The 13,083-nt window shown below is 52.0% G+C and overlaps 1 protein-coding gene across 8 annotated transcripts in view; it reads left to right on the top strand.

Moving 5' to 3' along the window:
- NUMB (NUMB endocytic adaptor protein) overlaps positions 1-13,083 on the top strand; it is an 824,148-nt gene that overhangs the window by 191,044 nt on the left and 620,021 nt on the right. For 4 of the 8 annotated variants that reach the window (XM_069638650.1, XM_069638645.1, XM_069638649.1 and 1 more), the window contains exon 1: positions 7,645-7,782. The gene's annotated coding sequence lies outside the window, so the exon portion shown is untranslated. Of the gene's footprint in view, positions 1-7,623; positions 7,783-13,083 lie in introns of those variants that run through there. The other 4 variants (XM_069638646.1, XM_069638648.1, XM_069638651.1 and 1 more) reach the window with 2 other exon arrangements.

Genomic DNA, 13,083 nt, shown 5'->3' with positions numbered 1-13,083 from the left:
CAGCAAAGCTGAAGGATTTCTATCTAAGATAAGGAATACGTCGGAGGAACATCCCATCGAAAGAACGTTACAAGGTAAGAGTAACTAGTTCTTCTTTGCTTGTCCAAAAGCGTGCTATGGTTGGCAAGTACATGTTCTCTCTGATTCAGTTTTCTATGTGGGCCTGCTTAAGATGAATACACCAGTCACCAACATTAAGTTCTATTTCGAATAAAAAAGCAGTCCACTAGAAGATCTGCAGGAAATATAGTGAAGTGCCAAGTTGCTGATTTTGGAAACTTGTCTGTGTTTTTGTTCTTGACGAAGTGGTTTGATTTTAGGCGAATCTATGTAGCTGCCTCTGCTTCGATTCGCTTAGCTGACAAATGCTTTTGTTTTCCGCACTCGTTTCAGTGCACATGAATGGTTTACATTTGTTGGATGTGGCAGTACCTAGGAGCCGGGGATTACTTCCGCCGAGTGAGTCCAATGATAAAACTGATGCTAGTGTGGCTACTTGTCCTTTTGGGATTGGGCGGGGTTGTGCTCACACGAGGCCTGGCTTATCAGAACCCTGTCATCCAAAGATGGGCAGAGGAGAGATTTCCCCCAGTGTGCAAAAGTACCTACCCCTGGACTATGAGCGGGCTCTGCAGCGCGAATCTTGTACCACCTCCATGTATCTCACGGCTCTACCGTTGCAGCCCTTTCCTGCACTGCAAAGTACCCTCCAGGCCTTGGCATGGAGTCCGCAAACACGGGCAGTAGAGTCCCAGTGGGCGTTTGATTTTTTTTTTTTTTCTGTGCGTTTTGTTTTATTATTGTGAATGTGCTTTTTGTTTAAATTCTTTCCTCCATGTAGCAGCTCGATCTCTCACTTCAAGGCTAATTGCCATATTGATTGTGTTGAAATACTCATTACGTTTTGATCTCGTTGGTGTTCATTTTCTTTCTCCAGCATGGGGTCTGGCATGGATTCACATGCTCATGAATATTCCCCGTCGTCAGGCTGGGAATCCTCGGTAAAGAAAAAACCAGTATCAGTTTCGTTTCTGATCGGTCTTTCGTAGTAGTAACCAATCACTGATCTCTGCGTCATACTGACCACAGCCAATGACTGCCCTCTACCTAAGCCCCGCCTCTGGCAGCCATCTTCAGATTTTTACCGCACGTTCAAGAGTTGGGATCCTCGTGCTATTGCTCTCGAGCGTTAGTGCTATTTTTTCACGTTTTTTTTCTGAAAAACTTCGATTTTTCGGTCAAAAGAGCCTCAAGCTCCACCGTTTCTTCATCCGATCAACGGGGACCCGTTTCGGATTCGTCTACGCCCCTCAAGGGTGAAGATTTCGTCGAGCCACGCTTTTGGAGGACTCCAGAAGTTTCTCAGGCCCATCTTGGACATGGCCCAGGAGAAGGGAAGCTCGACGCCCGGAAAGCTGTTCAGGGTCTGCCCTGGATGCCAGCTTCAGAATGTCTTTAAGGAGGATGAACACTCCTTTTGTCTGTACTGCCTACATGAGGACAAGACGCACGTGGAGAAGGACTGTGCGTTTTGCGGCAATATGTCGGAGCGGACCATGAAGGACCGCCATCAACGTCTCGCCAACTGGCTGGAAGGGAAGAGCCCGTCAGGCGAGAAGAAGAAGAAATCCGAGCGGTCTTCTAAGATCTTTGAGGACGTCCCGGCGACGGGGGTCCAACACGAGGCCAAGCACCGCGAGTCCGCTGGCACCGGGAGCGCCGAACGGTCGGGCTCTACGGGCGCCAGGCAGGGCGCACCCTCCCCGGCACCATCAACCACGAGCCAACGCTCTGGTTCGGGTAAGAGGAAGGCCGAGCACCCGGCGAAGCTCCTGGAGAGGCCCCGGTCGAGCTCGAAGGCCCCATCGGAGGGAGAGCGAGGCAGTGACCCTCCCCCCAAGGAGCAGGCGGTGAGCGCACCTAAGGTGGTGAAAGCCTTAATCCATCCGGCCAAGGCCTCTATCGAGACAGTCGCGGCGGCCCTGGCTCAGCCTGTGGAGGCTACACCAGTGGTGGCGACCTCGGGGCTCAGAGTCTCCCTGCCACCGCGGAGGGAGTCCTCTTTTATGCCCATCGACAGGACCCCCGGGCAGGGGGTCGTCGTGGATTCGGCCTCAACCTTTGAGGAAGAGCTGATCGAAGTCTTAAGCCACGGCGTTGGCGTGGAAGAAGACCAACCCGTCGGGAGGGACCCCGACGTGGGAGACGACGATAACGTCGAGGGTGCTGACGGGGCCCCTGATCGCCCGTCGGAATCCCCTCAACCAGTGCCGCAAGACAACTCGGCGGCCATTTTGTTGGCTATACAGTCCTTATGCTCGGAGATAAGGACGAGACTGCCGTTACCACCAGCGGAGGAACCGCTCCCGACGGGGGACCCGGAGCCAGGCCCTTCTGGGAGCCCTCCCCCTAAGAGAAGAAGGATTCATCCTCCACCTCCTTTTCAGCCATCGCGCCCTGTTCAGCCCTCCTCCCCGTCCACGACTCGTGGGGATGATACGGGGACTGACACGGCCGCGACGGGTACGGACGATGAGGTTTACGACGAGGATCTGCCGTCATCACCTCCCACCCGGGCTTCCCCGCCAGACGAGATTGGATCGTTTCACTCCATGATCGCCAGGGCATCCGAGCTTTTCCAGCTCTGCCCGGAAGAAAAGAAGGAAGGTTTCCTTTATCAACGGCGTGAGACCAAGAGGAAGACGGTCCTCTCCGTACCTCTACTGGATGATATTTGGGATGAGGGCCTCGCCCTCCTCAAGAACCCGTCCACGACGCCGGCTAGAAGGGATCGGTACGAGAACAAGTACCGGGTCCCGGACGCGGCCCCTTTGTGCCTTCGGGCACATCCGACCCCGGACTCGGTCGTCTCAGCAGCGGCCAGGAAGAAAGCGGGGGGGGGGGCGCGGCCTCTACGTCCACCTCCCCGCCGGACAGCGAGGGAAAGAAATTAGATACGATGGGATGCAGGGTCATCTCGTCTGCAGCGACGACGATTAAGGTGGCCGATGCCTTGGCTATCGTAGCCCGCTACGACAGGGAGTTGTGGTACAAACTGGCCCCCCTGCTGGACTTCCTGCCGGACGACAAGAGGGCGGATGCCCTAGAGATCTTGCAGGAAGGAGAGGTGGCGTCGGACCACGCCATTACGATTGCGACGGACATCGCTGACACTGGATTTCGCCATTTGGGCAACGGCGTGTGCCTTAGGTGGCGTGGATGGCTGAAGGCTACTGACTTCCGTCAGGACGTGCAGACCAGGGTCTTGGACATGCCGTTCGACGGAAACAACCTCTTTGGGAAAACAGTGGACGATTCCCTTCAAGCCATCAAGGCAGACACGGAGACGGCCCGGGCTCTTGGGGTTCTCCAGCAACGGCGGCCGCCCTTTCGGAGCGGCGGAGGCAAACAGGGTGCCTCCAAAGGTTCCGGCGGCGGATTTTCCACCTACCGTCAAGCGGCCCGTTCGTCGTCGCAGGAAGCTTACAGGGGACGAGGCAAGACAGGCGGACCCCGCCGTCGTCGCCAAGGAGGTCAAGGTGGCAAAGCCTCGTCGAAGCAGGACTGAACCGGCCGTGGGGTCGGGCCCCCACCGAAGCACCCCGGTGGGAGGCCGGCTGGCGAGCTTTGTCAGCGTGTGGGAGTCCATCTCCACCGACCGTTGGGTGCTGGATGCCCTAGCCCAGGGTCACGCGCTCGAGTTTCTAAAGAGGTGCCCGCGCGTACCCCATGTGGCCAGGAAGGAACATCACGTCCCTCAACTTCTCTTGGAGGTAAAGGCGAGGCTGTGCCGAGAGTGGATCCACGTCTACCCCTACCTGGGCGACTGGCTCATCCGAGCGAAGACGAAGGAGCTTGCCGTGGAGCACACGGCAAGGACCGTCCAACTTCTCACGGACCTGGGATTCTCCATAAACTACGCCAAGTCCCACCTGGTGCCCGCGCAAGACGCACTGTTTCTGGGAGCGAAGCTCGACACAGTGTCGCTTCTGGCCTATCCGTCGGAGGAAAGGACGAGGGCCATTCTGGGCAAGGTGCAGCGGATGCTGGTTGCGGACGCAGCCAGAGTGAGGTCCATCAAGTCCCTCCTCGGAATGATGTCTTCTTGCATTTACCTCATCCCCCTGTGCAGGCTCCGGATGCGCCCGTTGCAGGAGTTCCTGGACGCGCGCTGGATCCAGACTACGGGCAGCTTCGAGGAGAGGATCACACTCGACGAGAGTTTCCGACGAGCGATCCTGTGGTGGGGCACCCGTGCGCATCTGACGGCGGGCATGGACTTCCAGACCCCCGGCCACCAGGAGACAGTGACCACGGATGCCTCCCTGGAAGTGTGGGGAGCGCACACCGAAAATCTGCACGCGAGAGGCCTTTGGCTCCCGACGGAGAAGCCCCTCCATATCAACGTCCTGGAGCTCTGTGCAGTGTTTTGGGCCCTCGGGTCCTTCCTTCCGTCCCTCAAGGGCAAGGTGGTGAGGATCTTCACCGACAACACCACCACCATGTTCTACACCAGGAAACGGGGCGGAACCAGGTCCCCAGCCCTGTCCAGGGAGGCGCAGGATCTGTGGCATTGGGCCGTCGCCTAAGGGATGTTTCTGGTGCCGTTTCATCTGGCAGGGATAAAAAACACCATCGCCGACTCACTCAGCAGGGAGCTGCGCTCGTGCCACGAGTGGGAACTACGACAGGATCTAGTGGACCGCCTCTTCTGACGGTGGGGCACACCCCAGATCGATCTGTTCGCGACGGCGACGAACTCCAAGTGCCGGAGGTTCGCCAGCAGGTTTCCCCAGCCGAGGAGCATGGGCGATGCTTTCTCGTTCCCCTGGGAGGGCCTGTTTCTATACGCGTTCCCTCCATTGCCATTGCTGATCCGGCTCATCAACCAGCTCAAGAGGTCACGGTGCAGGATGATCCTCGTCGCAACTGCGTGGCCGAGGCAGATATGGTTCCCGGACCTTCTGGACTTGTCAGTGTCCCCGTCAATCAAGCTGCCAGGGGACGCGGATCTTCTCTCCAGGGAAGGAGGCGCCATCCTCCATCATGACCCGAAGTCGCTGAACTTGCAGGCCTGGCTCCTGCAGCGTTAGAGTTTGGAGGATACGACATACCGGCCGACTGCAGAGAGGTTCTTGCAAAGGCCAGGGCGTCCTCGACTCTTAAATGCTACGGACACAAATGGAAGAGGTTCTCTGTCTGGTGCCACGCACAGAAGATTAACCCTCTACGGATTACGGCTCCCCAAGTACTGCCGTATCTACGGACGCTGGCCAAAGCTGGACTGGCGCACGCGTCCATCAAGATTCATCTTGCTGCGATCTCCCGATACATCTGAACCACGGGGCGGACGTCCTTGTGGTCTCATCGTCTGGTGAAAGAGTTCATGAAGGGACTGTTCAGATCGTTCCCGCCGGTGAAGGCTCTGGCCCCGGCGTGGGAGCTCAACGTGGTGCTGACCAAGCTCATGGGACCTCTGTTCGAGCCTCTGCACTCGGCTCCGTTGAAGTTCTTGTCGTGGAAAACAGCGTTTCTTGTGGCCATCACCTCCGCACGACGAGTGGGAGACCCTTTCCTGCAAGGCCCCGTACTTGACTTTTCACGACACAAGGGTAGTGCTCAGGACGCACCCCTCCTTCATGCCCAAGGTGCCGTCGGACTTCCACCTCAACGAACCCTTGGTGTTGCCTGTTTTCTTCCCGTCGCCTTCGTCGCCGGCTGAAAGGACTTTGCACTCGCTGGATGTGGCTATAGCGCTGAAGTTCTACGTGGACCGCACGAAGTGTTTTCCGAAGACGTCACAACTCTTTGTGAACTTTGCACCTGTCAATCAGGGGAAGGCTCTCTCGAAGGCTTCCATTTCCAGATGGCTCTCCGGCTGTATCATGTACTGTCATCGGTTGGCAAACCGACCGCTGCCTGGCCGTCCGAGAGCCCATTCCACCAGAGCGATCGCAGCTACCACGGCGTTCCTATCTGGTGTGCCCTTCCTGGACATCTGCAGGGCTGCTACTTGGAGGTCGACGCACACCTTCACGAAATTCTACTGCGTCGATCGGGATTTCAGGGAGGAGTCCAGGGTCGGCCAAGCAGTGCTGCGCAACCTGTTCGCCTAAGGTGAGCCTGGTGAGGAGGTAAGATTTGCTTAATGTTGAGTTTGATGTAATGCTTAATGTTGAGCCTTTGCCACCTCCCGTGGTTGTGCATGTGTGTACTGCTATGTATTCTTTATTCATGAGCATGTGAATCCATGCCAGACCCCATGCTGGAGAAGGAACAAGTTACTTACCTGTAACTGTTGTTCTCCAGCATGGGTCTGGCATGGATTCACATGCGAACCCTCCCGCCTACCCCTCTGCGTTTCTTCACTTGGTCATACTGCCACTTCACGTGCTACCAAATCTGAAGATGGCTGCCAGAGGCGAGGCTTAGGTAGAGGGCAGTCATTGGCTGTGGTCAGTATGACGCAGAGATCAGTGATTGGTTACTACTACGAAAGGCAGATCAGAAACGAAACTGATACTGGTTTTTTCTTTACCGAGGATTCCCAGCCTGACGACGGGGAATATTCATGAGCATGTGAATCCATGCCAGACCCATGCTGGAGAACAACAGTTACAGGTAAGTAACTTGTTCCTTAGTGTCATTCATTTTTGTTATTTTTTACATTTTGTTTGGGACTTGGGCTTTTAGTTGGTTTTCATTTCATGAATGCTAATAAGGAATGTTATTTGAACTAGTAATGTGTTTGCAACATTGTATAGAAGGCACCATTTGATTCATTATAACCAGATGAGTGTTTTCTTAAATACATTAGTTAGAAAGCATGTTGTTTCGCATCACCCCTTTTCCTGCAATATGTACAGGAACTCTGATAGAAATGCCCCATCTGTGCATTGTGACTGTGTGCAAAAATAATCATTCAACATTCTTACTGAAATCTTGGCTTGAGACAAATAGTTCAAATGGAATATGAACTATTGTCTTTTGCCGCATCTGAGTCCTTGGCCCATACACCCATTATGGATACAAAGCCAAAGATGACGTAAGCCTCTGTATAAGCAATTCAATATATATAGCTTCCACAGGTAAATTCTGAAAGGCACCCCAATGCCTGCTCAAATAGGCCCCGTAGCCTACTGCCATCTCTTTGAGAATGTGCACCCTCTAGGTGAGCCCTGTAACCTAAAGTCATGTTCACAGAAAAGCATGTAGCATTGGGGCAGTGAACAGCCTCTGTGCATTGGAATAAAGCAACTACTCCCATACTATAGTGCAGCTAAAATGCCAGTTTTGTTGCATCTCAATGTAGTTTCAATGAATTTGGGTTCATACAAATGAGTTCTTAGAATGTATGTTTCTTTTTGCTTCCACCCCTTCGGTTTTTGGGATATTCATATTCACTTGCTTGGTCTCCCACTTCATAAACCCTCTATCCCATTTATATTTTTGGGGTGATTGTGAAATTGATTTCAAATCATGTTTTGCAATTGGGGAATTTTATGCTACTTTTTGTAACATTATTGTAGAAACGGCATACTCTGCCTTCTGACTCTCTAATTGTGTTTAATATAGGATTGCCACAAACCCCCTAACATTCTGTTTTTTTCTTTCTTTTTTCAGGCTATATTGATCGGGTTATGTAGCCAAAACATTGGCAGGCAATCTGGATGTGTGTTAGAAGAAGAGTCATGCCACCTGCATGAAGTAACGGAGGGGAAAGATCTATCAACATTTGGAGCAAAGGAATAGACGTCTCGGGGAGAGAGCGAATTCAGATTGGTAAGCATGGAGGAAACATTATTTAGCCCATTATGCATGTGCATCCTCTTTGCTAATCACCAACAACCCTTGTTTGTTCATTTACGTTTAGCTGAAGTTGAGCACTGTGTCAGAGGCGGATGACTGGTTGATAAAGCATACCAAGGCGTTTGGCTGTAGCCTCTCCTGTGCTAAAGTATAGGGTGTGACGGGACCTATTCAGGCCTTATGTTCCACTCCCTGTTCAGATTGTGCTCATCAATCTAATGCTGATGAAATGTCAGTTGCCCATATCTCTTTACACAAAATTAAATGATGAGCAATGAGTTTGTGAACATTGTACTGAATGATTGTGTTGTGGGACAACACTGTTTCGTTTAAAGGATCTTTCTAGTAAAGTAAGAGCTTTCAGCTTCCCTTACTGAAGGCCATGTTGTCTCCTTTTCTTTATTAAGAGTAGGGTTAATTTTACAATTGAGCCCGACGGATGTTAATACTGTGCAATAATGCCAAGCTTGCAAAACATGGCTGTTCTTAGGAACAAAGTGGGAATGTACAAATTGTATCCATATCATCTTTCATAGCCTCTATAACCACATTTATTGAAGCTAGTTGCAACAATGTCCTTGGTAGTCAGTCCAGAATGCTGATTGTTCCCCATCAACAATGTGCTATGTTGTGAGCATGTTTTATCATTTATTCTTGCTTTTATTTTGTGTTTGTGCAACACACTTTTTCCCACTACTTGTCTCAAATATGAGCATGGAGAAGTTTGAGAGGTTGTCAGTTGATTCTGTGGAGTGGCGAGTATGATGAACATCATCAGTAAGGTTGCAAAAGGCCGTAGTGCGTTTGAGATTAGCTGTGCGTAATGTGAAGCAGCTGGTAGGCCCGCCCATTTAGTTGTAGTCTGTCTTCTTTTTTTTTTAAAAACAAATCTTTGTATTTGTTTTCTGATAACATTACAATAACAAAACAAATCACTTGGCTGTGTCGGGTTCGGTACATCATTCTCGTATACCTGGGATTTGCATACAATATTGTACACGTAGCATTCTAGGCATGACACACAATATGTATCCTAGGGTGGATTCCACCTCCCATCTCTCACTTGTCAGTCCGCTTCCCCAGCCCAACCGCCCCACACCTGTTGACATTTCCGTGGACATCCTCTGGCCTTTAAAATGCGCCGTTCAAGAGACCTGCATCTGTGCATCTCGGCAGTCCATTGGCTGAGTCGTGGACGGTCTGCAGAACCCCCCGCATCATTGCTATGATTTTCTTTGACAGCCCTAATGCGACGGCTAGAAACACCTTTTCATATCTTGTGTACCCAGCATCCCCCCAGATTCCAAGTACAGCCAGTTTGGGAACACAGGGGATCGCTGACACAATTATTAAAGGCAGTTTCTGAATACATTTCCCCCAAAACAACTGTACCTGTGCACATTCCCATAAGATGTGAAAGAATGTACCCCCAGTTCTACCACATCTCAAACAATTATCCTGGTCCGTCGCCCCCCATCTCAAAAGTGAAGTTTGTGGGTAATGTACCCTATGGAATATTGTGTATTGGATCAGGCATAACCTGGCCGCCCTCCCAATTTCCCTTGGGGAATAGAAGTGCTTTGACCCGCTCCTCTGGTTCCAGTATCCCCACATCCCCTTCCCACTTACCTCGAAGTCAGGATAGTTCTGGGAATCCAAAGGCTGCCAGTACCCGATATAAAGTTGAAGTGGTCTTCCTGCACATGCGCTTGGGAAAGACATTCGCCTCTAAGGGTGAACATGTGGGTACCTCTTCCAGAGCAGGGAACTGAGATCTCATTGCATAGGTTAACTGCACATATTTATATTGGTCTCTCCCTGGCACCCCAAACATGTCCTGCAAATTTGCAAAGGGAATGAGGGCACCATCACGAACCAAATCTGCGAGGTTCTGTACCCCCAGTTCTTCCCACTTTTTGAAATGCCCTATTTTCTGGAGTGTCATGGTGTGCGTCATTGCATGTTTGCCTGGTGTGCTCGACTAGTCGGGGAGTGCCGTATCTGTATCTGTTTGGGTCATTCCCCCCCCCCCCCCCATCCATCCATTCTCTATTGCCACATGCAGTCCGGGTGCCCATGCAACCAATCATTTATCATGCCCATTTGTGCTTCCCAGTAATACCGTTGGAGGCAGGGAATTCCTAGACCACCCTCCGACACCGAGCGCTGGAGTGTCCTAAGAGTGAAGCGATACGTGGCTGCCCCCCCATCTCCCCCCCCCCCCCAGCCCCAGAGCAAGCCCCTCAAGAGTTCTCAATCGCACCGGAAATAGCTCTAGGAATCGCTATAGGGGCGCTCTGCAGCACATATAGAAATCTGGGGAGGGCTAACATTTTGAACAGTGTCGCCTTACCCATCAGCGATAGCGTTTGCCAGTGAGCCACATCGGACAAGAACCTATCCAGTAGCGGGGTGAGGTTGAGTCAGAGATAATCCTCCAGGGAGGGACCTAGTTGCACGCCCAAGTACTGGGGAAGGGCTGTCTCGGGAGAATGGCCCCTACACCCCCAACTAATGGGAAGAGTACTGATGTCTGCTTATTCACTCGAAGCCCACAATTGCTCTGATTCTTCCCCAGTGTCTTGATCACTGTTCGACAGGAGGTCGTCGGGTCTCCCATATATATCGGTAGGTCTTTGGCATATAACGAGACCCGGTCTTTCCTGCCAGGGCCAGCTGAAGCCTACCCACTCCGGATCCTTCAAGAGCTTGATCACCAATGGCCAAAATGAGCAGCAGGGGGGATAGGGGACATCCCTGTTTTGTCCCTCATTCAAGGGGAAAGCCCTCCGATAATATCCCATTAACCCTAACCGAAGCTGAGTCAAAGGCTTTCTCGAAATCAATTACCAGGAGCGCAGCTGGTGTTTGTAGCTGCGATCTTTGACTAACTGCCATCTGCACCCTGCGGATGTTCATGCACATGGATTGGCATAAACCTTCACTGCTCTGTGTGTACTAGTGAGTCTATGACCCCCAAGAGGCGGTTGGCCAGAACCTGTGCCAGCACTTTGGCTTCACCATTAATTAATGATATCTGACGATAAGAGGCACATCGCTCGGAAGGTTTCCCATGCTTCAGCAAGACCACTATGCAAGCCTTCATCAGATCCGGAGGGAGGATGCCATCCACTCTACACTGTTGGAAGAGATGGTGCATGGGCCCTGTGACTTTGTCTCTGAGTCGTTTCCAGATTTCGGCTGGGTAGCATTTGGGCCCCGGAGCCTTGCCTGACTGTAGTTGCAGGAGCGCTGCAGCCACCTCGGTCTCTGTTAGGTCCGCGTCTAACCCACCTCTCTGTTGCACCGTTAGGTAAGGGAGTTCCTTGGGACCGATGAAGCCTCGGTCTATCGGCCCAACTTGGTCCCCTGGGGTACAACTCCTCATAGAAGGATGCGAATGCCCCCGCAATCTCCCCGTCTTCCGTTTCTGCCATACCTTTGGGTCTTGTACCTCCTGTACCTGTCCCCTCGCCCCTTCTCTCTTCTCCAGCCATGCCAGCATCTTTTCGGCTTTGTCCTCAGATTCATGGATTTGGCTCTGTAATGCCCAGTGTGCGTGCTTTGCGTTTTTCTAGAGCCCTGTTCCTCAAAGCCTCCTGTGCCGTGACCAGGGCCTCCCGAGAAGCCCAGGTACGTGAGACAAGGAATTCCTCCTCCGCCTGTAGCCCCCTTCTGCCTTTTCTGCTTCCCGAGCGTATGTTTCTGTCACGCAGCTGCTATCGGTGATATTGTTTCCCCCGTAGCACTGCCTTGAAACCCTACCAGGGTATAACTGGGCTGTCTACGGATCCCTTATTCTCAGTAAAGTATTCAGAGGTTCTCCGGGTATCCCCTAGGTAGTATGCGTTGTGGCTCCACATTGTCGCGGGCCTGGTCAGGCCCCTTTTAAGTTCCATGAGGAATGGGGAAGTGGTCTGAAATCCCTAAGCCAAATATTTTACTGAGATGAGCCTATGTGTGATCCTGTAAGGGAGAAAAAAGTCATAGATACATTACATAGAGCCACGAGCGTTCGAGGAAAATATAGTACCCCGCCTCCGACACGTGCAGCAGTCACCAGACATCTTCCATGTCCAGCGATGTAGCAAATGATCTTAGCTTGGTGGTGAGGGTGTTTCCTATTTCCCAAGTGTGTGCGGTCCTCCCCCAAGTCCATGTAATTGAAACCCCCCCCCCGATCACCCATGTATCCACTGTATCTTAGAGCAATAAGATCTGGAGATCATTCAGGAGGTCCAATGTGTGCGGGTGGGGCATATACGGCCACCACTCCCCAATTGGCCCCCCACAGCTCCCCTTTAATACCCATCTACCCATTTGACTTTGTGAGATGAAAGGGGATCCTTTTGTGAATCAGTATCATCGCCCCCTCGCTCCCCTTGAGAAACCAGCATGATAAGCTTTATTGTAGTTCGTCCTTTTAAACAATTTGCACTCCCTCCCTACCAGGTGTGTCTAAGTCAAGAGTACTATGTCCGGGCTATATCTATTCAAGAACTGCAGCACCAGGCAACGTTTAATACTGGAGCCCAGCCCATTAACATTGTACGTTAGCAGAGAGATTTTCTCTTCAGCCATCAACCTGCCAATAACCCTGTGGGTCACACCAGAACGGAGGGCTCTTCCCAACTCCGTTCATGTCAGCCCTTACATCCGTATGTCTTTCCTGAACTCCCAAGCCCTTCTAACCCCAACCGCCTGCCAGCCAAGTCCTCCATAAAAACCCCAATCAAACTTCCCTTGAAAGTCCCCCATAACCCACCCCACACCCCCCCGTTCTCCCAACTTGAAGCACTTGTTGCCTAAAATCGCACCAACGGGTGCAAAAACCAACACAAAACAGCTAACGGGAGTCCGCTGAAGCAGTGCACCCTCCAGTCCAGTGGCCACCTATGCCCGGTACCTCATGGCTTTGTCATTCAGTTCTCAACCATTCCTAACATAACTGCATTCTTCAGCCATTCTCCCCTGTCCCAGACCTCGATCTGTGCCTGTTGTTCTGGGGTCTGGTTGCCGACTGTGCTCGGTAGGTTATCCTGGGTTGGTACCCGTTGTGGTTTTCTATTTGTCAGTTGGGTTTTGCTTCCCGATAGGCCCTGAGTCTCTAGCCATGCCCAGGCCTCCTTTTGGGGTGTAAAAGAGATGAGTGGATTCCCCATGTTGAACCTTCAGTTGAGCTGGGAAAACGAGGGCATATTTATTGCCTAGCGAGTGCAGCTTTCTCTTGATTGAATCGTAGGATTGGCGTGCCTTCTGAACTTCCATGGTGTG

This window comes from Ambystoma mexicanum, chromosome 14 (assembly GCF_040938575.1).
Source record: "Ambystoma mexicanum isolate Mex_15411 chromosome 14, UKY_AmexF1_1, whole genome shotgun sequence".
In the NCBI taxonomy this organism is placed as follows: domain Eukaryota; kingdom Metazoa; phylum Chordata; class Amphibia; order Caudata; family Ambystomatidae; genus Ambystoma; species Ambystoma mexicanum.
The sequence above is the reverse complement of the archived record's forward strand: the minus strand, read 5'-3'. Positions and strand labels throughout refer to the sequence as shown.